Below are 8889 nucleotides of genomic sequence, written 5' to 3'. Positions count from 1 at the left end.
GAACCCACCTAATGAGTCTAGGTTTAGCATATTTCTTTTCCATAAGGTACTTAATAGTAGCATGATCAGTGTGAACAATTACTTTAGAATCAACTATGTAAGATCCGAATTTTTCAAAAACAAATACAACAGCTAAAAATACTTTTTTAGTAGTAGCATAATTTCTTTGAGCATTATCTAGAGTTTTGCTAGCATAATGGATAACATTTAATTTCTTCTCAAGTTGTTGTCCTAGAATAGCACCAATAACATAATCACTAGCATCACACATAATTTCAAAAGGTAGGTTCCAATCAGGTGGTTGAACACATCAAAAGAAGTTCCGTATACGGAATCATCCATGAAAATCTCAACTATCTTTTCACAAAAGTCAGAGAATATAGCAGTCATACATCTTTGAAAGGTAGCAGGTGCATTACATAAACCAAAAGGCACACGTATATAAGCAAAAGTACTAAAAAGGCATGTAAAAGTAGTTTTTTCTTGAACCTCTTGTGACACAGGTATTTGGGGAAACCAGAATATCCACCTAGAAAATAGAAATGTGTATGTTTTGATAATCCTTCTAGCATTTGATCAATGAAAGGTAGAGGATAATGATATTTTCTAGTAGCTTTGTTTAATTTTCTGAAATCAATTACCATTCTATAACCTGTGCTATTTCTTTGTGGGGTCAGTTTATTTTTATCATTAGGAACAACAGTAATACCTCCCTTCTTAGGGACACAATGAACAATACTTACCCATCTACTATCAGCTATAGGATAGATTATCCCTGCTTTCAGAAGCTTTAATATTTCATTTCTTACCACTTCATCCTTGGATTTAACCGTCGTTGGTGATCAACAGTTGTTTAGCATCATGTTCCATATTAAGTTTATGCTGACATAGAGCGGGACTAATGCCTCAAGAGTATATCCAATAGCAGCTCGGTGCTTCCTCAGAGTTTTCAATAATCTTTTTTCTTCATGCTCTGAAAGGTTAGCACTAATAGTAACATGATATATTTTCTTTCCATCAAGATAAGCATATTTCAAAGTATCGGGTAATCATTTAAGCTCAAACACAGGATCACTCTTGGGTGGGAGAGGATCTCCAAGAGTCTCAACAGGCAAGTTGTGTTACAAAATAGGCATTTTTTAATGAATATCTCATCTATTTCATTTCTTTCATTCATATGCATGTCATTTTCGTGCTCTAGCAAATATTGTTCTAAAGGATCAGTAGGAGGCATGCCAATAGAAGCATGACCAATAATTTCATCCTTACTAGGTAGTTCTTTATTAGAAGGATGTCTACGAAATTTGGAGAAATTAAACTCATGAGACACATCACCAAAACTTACACAAAAAATATCTTTCTCACAATCTACCTTAGCATTAACCGTGTTCAGGAAAGGTCTACCAAATATAATGGGAAGAAATCATCTTGTGGGGAACCAAGAACTAGAAAATCAGTAGGGTATTTTATTTTTCCCACACAATATTTTAACATCTCTAACAATCCCAAGTGGTGTAATAGTATCTCTATTAGCAATCTTAATAGTGACATCAATGCCTTCTATTTTAGTAGGTGCAATATCATTCATAATTTCTTGATATAAACTAAACAGGATAGCACTCACACTAGCACCCAAATCACATAAGCCATGATAACGATGATCTATTTTAACAGAGATAACAGGCGTGCCAACAATAGGTCTATGTTTATCTTTTTCATCGGGTTTAGGAATTCTGGTTGCTTCATCACAGAAATAAATAACATGCCCATCAATATTTTCAGCCAAGAGATCTTTAACCATAGCAATATTAGGTTCAACTTTAGTTTGTTCAAAGGGTGTAGGTGTTCTTGTACAACTCTTGCAAACCACAGCTGAAGCTTTAGCATGTTCTTTTATCCTAACAGGAAAATGTGATTTCTCAATGTAACTGATGACCCACAAGTGCAGGGGATCTATCATAGTTCTTTCGATAAGTAAGAGTGTCAAACCCAACAAGGATCAGAAGGAAATGACAAGCGCTTTTCAGCAAGGTATTTTCTGCAATCACTGAAATTATCGGTAACAGATAGTTTTGTGATAAGATAATTCTAACTGGTAACAAGTGTAACAAAGGTGCGGCAAGGTGGCCCAATCCTTTTCGTAGCAAAGGAAAAGCCTGTACGAACTCTTATATAAAGCAAAGTGCTCCCAAGGACACATGGGAATTACTGTCAAGTTAGTTTTCATCATGCTCATATGATTCGCGTTTGTTACTTTGATAATTTGATATGTGGGTGGACCGGTGCTTGGGTACTGTCCTTACTTGGACAAGCCTCCCACTTATGATCAACCCCTCTCGCAAGCATCCGCAACTACGAAAGGAGAATTAAGATAAATCTAAACATAGCATGAAACATTTGGATCCAAATCAACCCCTTGCGAAGCAACACATAACCTAGGGTTTAAGCTCCAGTCACTCTAGCAACCCATCATCTACTTATTACTTCACAATGCCTTCCCCTAGGCCCAAATCATGGTGAAGTGTCATGTAGTCGACATTCACATAACACCACTAGAGGAAAGACATCATACATCCCATCAAAACATTGAATGAATTCCAAATTCACATGATTACTTATAACAAGACTTCTCCCATGTCCTCAGGAACAAACGTAACTACTCACAATGCATATTCATGTTCAAAATTAGAGGTGTATTGAATATCATTAAGTATCTGAACATATGATTTTCCACCGAATAAACAAACTAGCATCAACTACAAGGAGTAATCAACACTACTAGCAACCCACAGGTACCAATCTGAGGTTTGGAGACAAAGATTGAATACAAGAGATGAACTTGGGTTTGAGAGAAGATGGTGCTCGTGAAGATGTTGATGGATATTGATCCCCCCTCAATGAGAGGATTGTTGGTGATGCTGATGGCTTCGATTCCCCCCTCCCAAAGGGAAGTTTCCCCAGCAGAACAGCTTCACCGGATCCCTAGATTGCTTCTGCCCAGGTTCCGCCTCGAGACGGCTGCGCTTCGTCCCGAAAGCTTCCTTATGATTTTATCTAGGTGAAAACCCTTCATATAGCAGAAGATGGACACCAGAGACCTGCCAGGGGGGCCACAAGCCCTAGGGGCGCGCCTAGGGGGGCAGGGCGCGCCCCCAGGATTGTGACCACCTGGTGGGACCCCTCTGGTATTTTCTTCACCAAATAATTCTTATGTATTCCAAAATAATTCTCCATAAATTTTTAGGACTCTTGGAGTTGTGGAGAAAAGGTCTCTAAGATTTGCTCCTTTCTGGTCCAGAATTCCAGCTGCCGGCATTCTCCCTCTTTGTGTAAACCTTGTAAAATAAGAGAGAAAAGGCATACGTATTGTACAGTAATGTGTAATAACAACCCATAATGCAATAAATATCAACATAAAACCACGATGCAAAATGGACGTATCAACTGCCCCAAAATTAGACCCCGCTTGTCCTGAAGCAAAAGCCGAAATCAATAATCATGTCCACATGTTTAGAGATAGAGGTGTCGATAAAATAAAATACGGACGTGAGGGCATCATGATCATCTTTAGAATAGCAACATATATTGTCATATAATTTCTTATTCTAAAATAAAATTCGTTCACAAGATAAAGTATGAATCAGAAACCTTATTGAAGACCATCAAATTATGATCTTAGTCATTGAAGCAATTGCAATTTATCATAACATTGGAAAGAGTCAATATAAGAGCTTTTATTTAGCAAGTCCACATACTCAACTATCTTTTAGTCTTTCACAATTGCTAACACTCACGTGATACTTATGAGATCAATGCATCAATCGGACACAGAGAAAGATAGGGGCTTATAGTTTTGCCTTCCAACCTTTTACCCTCAAGGGTAATGTCAACAATAATAATTTATGATCACCTATATCCGAGTGAGTATATATATGGATCTTTCCCCAACATATAGTGCTTTCCAGAAAGAAAAAGTGTAAAAAGGAAATGTGATGATCACCATGACTCTTGTATAAAGGTAGAAGGTAAAAGTAAAAGATAGGCCCTTCGCAGAAGGAAGAAGAGGTTGTCATGCACTTTTATTATTGGATGCACATAATCTTAATGCAAAATAACGTCAGTTTATATTGCCACTTGTGATAAAGAACTTTATTATGCAGTCGGTCACTTTTATTTCTTCCATATCACAAGTTTGTATAAAGCTTATTTTCCTCACACTAAAAGATCATACATATTTAGAGAGCATTTTTATTGCTTGCACTTATGACAACTTACTTGAAGGATCTTACTCAATCCATAGGTATATATGGTGGACTCTCATGGAAAAACTGGGTTAAGGGATTTTGGATGCACAAGTAGTATCTCTACTTGGTGCAAAAGATTTGGCTAGCATAAGATGAGAAGCAAGCTCAAAATGTTGGAGGATCCATGAAAATATAACTTCTATTCGGATATAAGAAATCATAACCCATTATGTTGTCTTCCTTCTCCAACATCAACCTTTTAGCGTATAATACTTTAATGAGTACTCACAATCACAAACAACATCCAAGATGGTATATTTATATGTGAAACCTCTCTTTCTTTATTACTTCCTATTAATTGTAACAATGACCAAAGCTATGTTTGTCAACTCCCAACAAGTTTCATGCGACATGCCTCTTGTATGTGAAGTCATCACTCTCCATAAGATCATTATATAATATTTTTATTTCTTTTATTATCTATTTCTTTTTCTCAAGCTCATAGCAAGAAAGCAAAGCCATCAACTCGAAACTAATCTTTATTATATAACTCTCAGACTCAATTACATAGAGGGAACGTAAAGCAAAACTCAAAGCTAGATCATACTGAAAACTTTATTCTACTAAACCAGGATATAACCAAAAGGATTGAACTAAGAAAAATGATAAAGGTAAAGATTTGATGATGATACGATACCGGGGACCTCCCCCAAGCTTGGCATAACCAAGGGGAGTGCCCATACCCATGTACTCAATTCTCCTTCTTCGGAGGTGGTAGAGATGATGAGGTTGATGATGCGGGATGTTTGTCCTCTGTCTTCCAAGGCATAGGTTCACCATCGTAAAAAGATGAACGAGTCTCTACGATCCTCAAATATGCAGCCAATCTCATCCTCTTAAATCTGTATTCATACCCACAGTTTTGGTTTTGCAGGTCATAGATATGGGTTTGAAGATGCTCGATTTTCTTGTGAAGCTTGAAGATGGCCTCTCCGATGTCCTTGGCATCCAGCTTGTGGTCACTGGTAAATTTCGTGATCATGGAGTGATTGGCATTGAGTCTGCGCTCCACCATTCCTTGGCACTTGAAGACTTGCTGCTCCATTGCTTCGAGCCTGGTCTCCATGCTTCCTGTCCTCCTTGGCCCTTGAACATCCCAGATGTGCAGCAACCCCTCATGCATCTCAATGGTTTGAGGGTGTTGCAGCACCTCCACAAGGTAGGGGTTGATGACCTTCTCGAAGAACATGTCCTTCGAAGCACTTGGGGACATCATGGCAATCTAGATCTGTTAGAAAAAACAGCTCGAAACAAGAATAGAGAATATTGTCGTGGTACGGTGGTCAAAACCGTTGGGAGATTATATAATGAATTTTTACCGACTAAAAGGAGTATTCTACAAGAAAATGGAGTCCAGATGGCACACAAGGTGGCCACAAGCCTGGGAGGCGTGCCCAGGGGTAGGGCGCGCCCCCAAGGCTTGTCGCCTCCTCGTGCACTTTTCGGACTACTTCTTATTTTCCTAATTTTCTAAATATTCAAAAACAGAGTAAAATTGCTTTTGGAAAAGTTTTGGAGTCGGTTTACTTATCATATCACATACCTGTTCCTTTTCGGAGGTCTGGAATGTTCTGGTAAGTTTCCCTTATGTACTCCTCCAGTGTTATGCTATTAATAATATTGGTTTCAACATTTATGGGAGTACATGAGATATAATGTTTGATTCTTTGCCTGTTTACCACCTTCGGGTTATTGCCTTCGGCGTTGTTGATCTTGATGGCACCGGAACCATAAACTTCCTCGATAATGTAAGGCCCTTCCCATTTAGAGAGAAGTTTTCCTGCAAAAAATCTTAAACGAGAATTGTATAGCAAGACATTGTCACCAATATTGAATTCACGCTTTTGTATCCTTTCATCATGCCATCTTTTAAGTTTTTCTTTAAACAACTTGGCATTCTCATAGGCTTGGGTTCTCCATTCATCAAGTGACATAATATAAAACAACCTCTTCTCACCGACAAGTTTGAAATCATAGTTGAGCTGTTTAATTGCCCAATAAGCTTTATGTTATAGTTCAAGAGGTAAGTGACAAGCTTTTCCATAAACCATTTTATATGGAGACATACCCATAGGGTTTTTATAAGCGGTTCTATAAGCCCAGAATGCATCGTCAAGTTTCTTAGACCATTTTTTTCTAGATCTATTAACAGTCTTTTGCAAGATCAACTTTATTTCTCGGTTACTTTATTCTACTTGACCACTAGACTGAGGGTGATATGGAGATGCAATTCTACGATTAACATCATACTTAGGAAGCAATTTACGGAAAGCACCATGAATAAAGTATGAACCCCCATCAGTCACTAAATATCTAGGGACTCCAAACCTCGGGAAAATAACTTCTTTAAGCATTTTAATAGAAGTGTTGTGATCAGCACTACTAGTTGGAATAGCTTCTACCCACTTACTAACATGATCAACAACAACTAAAATATGAGTATACCAAATAGAGGAAGGAAAAGGTCCCATATAATCAAATCCTCATACATCAAATGGTTCAATAACAAGTGAATAATTCATAGGAATTTCCTGACGTCTACTAATATTACCAATTCTTTGACATACATCACAGGACAAGACAAACTTACGAGCATCATTGAAGAGAGTTGGCCAATAAAAACCACATTGTAATACTTTGTGTGCAGTTCTATCTCCAGCATGGTGTGCTCCATAAGCTTCGGAGTGACACTTGCGTATGATATGTTCCTATTCCTGTTCATGCTCAGTTACACAACGTCTAATAAAACCATCCACTCCTTCTTTATAAAGGTGTGGGTCACCCCAGAAGTAATGTCTTAAATCATAGAAAGACTTTTTTATTTTGTTGGTATATGAAATTGGTGGTATAAATTTAGCAATAATGTAGTTAGCATAATCAGCATACCATGGAGTACTACGAGAAGCATTTATGACAGCTACTTGTTCATCAGGAAAGCTATCATCAATAGGTAGTGGGTCATCATGAACATTTTCTAACCTAGACAAGTTGTCTGCTATGGGGTTCTCAGCTCCCTTTCTATCAATAATATGTAAATCAAATTCTTGTAGCAAGAGAACCCATCTAATAAGTGTAGGTTTAGAATCTTTATTTTCCATAAGATATTTTATAGTAGCATGATCGGTGTGAACAGTTACTTTAGAATCAACAATATAAGATCTGAACTTATCACAAGCAAACACAACTGCTAGAAATCCTTTTTTCTGTAGTAGCATAATTTCTTTGAGCACGGTCTAGAGTTTTACTAGCATAATGCATAACATTTGATTTCTTATCAACTCTTTGCCCTAGAACAGCACCAATAACATAATCACTGGCATCACACATAATTTCAAATGGTAGGTTCCAATCAGGTGGTTGAACAATACGTGCAGAAATTACGGCTTTCTTAAGTATTTCAAATGCTTCTAGACAGTCATCTTCAGAAAGAAATGGAATATATTTTTGGAAGAGATTATAAGAGGCCTAGAAATTTTAGAGAAGTCTTCAATAAATCTCCTATAGAAACCAGCATGACCAAGGAAACTTCTTATACATTTGATATCTTTAGGACACGACATGTTTTCAATAACATCAACTTGACTTTATCAACTTCAATACATCTTTTGGAGATTTTATGCCCCAAGACAATACCTTTATTAACCATAAAGTGACACTTATCCCAATTCAAGACAAGATTAGTTTCTTCACATCTCTGCAAAACTCGATCAAGGTTGCTTAAGCAATCATTAAAAGAAGTTCCATAAACGGAGAAATCATCCATGAAAATCTCAACAATCTTTTCACAAAAGTCAAAGAATATAGCAGTCATACATATTTGAAAGGTAGAAGGTGCATTTCATAAACCAAAAGGCATACGTCTATAAGCAAAAGTACCAAAAGGGCACGTAAAAGTAGTTTTTTCTTGATCCTCTTGTGACACGAGTATTTGAGAAAAACCAGAATAACCATCTAGAAGGTAGAAGTGTGTATGTTTTGATAGTCTTTCTAGCATTTTATGAATGGCAGAGGATAATGATCTTTCCTAGTAGCTTTATTTAATTTTCCAAAATCAATTACCATACTATAACTTGTGACAATTCTTTGTGGAATCAATTCATTTTTATCATTAGGAACAACGGTAATACCTCCCTTCTTAGGGACAATAGGATTTACCCATCTATTATCAGCAATAGGATAAATTATACCTGCTTCTAGAAGCTTTAATATTTCATTTCTTACCACTTCTTTCGTTTTTGCATTCAACTGCTCTTGATGATCAACAACTGGTTTAGCATCAGGTTCCATATTAATTTTATGCTAATAAAGAGTGGGGCTAATGCCCTTAAGATCATCAAGAGTATATCCAATAGCAGCACAGTTCTTCTTTAGAGTTTTCAATAATTTCTTTTCATCATGCTCTGAAAGGTTAGCACTAATAATATCATGATATATCTTATTTTCATCAAGATAAGCATATTTCAGAGTATCATGCAATTTTTTAAGATCAAACACAGGATCACTCTTGGGTGGTAGAGGATCTCCAAGAATCTCAACAGGAAAATCGTGTTTCAAAACAGGCATTTGTTTAAAGAAAATCTCGTCT

The sequence above is a fragment of the Triticum dicoccoides genome, chromosome 4B (assembly GCF_002162155.2).
Source record: "Triticum dicoccoides isolate Atlit2015 ecotype Zavitan chromosome 4B, WEW_v2.0, whole genome shotgun sequence".
NCBI classification, from domain to species: domain Eukaryota; kingdom Viridiplantae; phylum Streptophyta; class Magnoliopsida; order Poales; family Poaceae; genus Triticum; species Triticum dicoccoides.
This window is presented reverse-complemented; position numbering follows the sequence as displayed.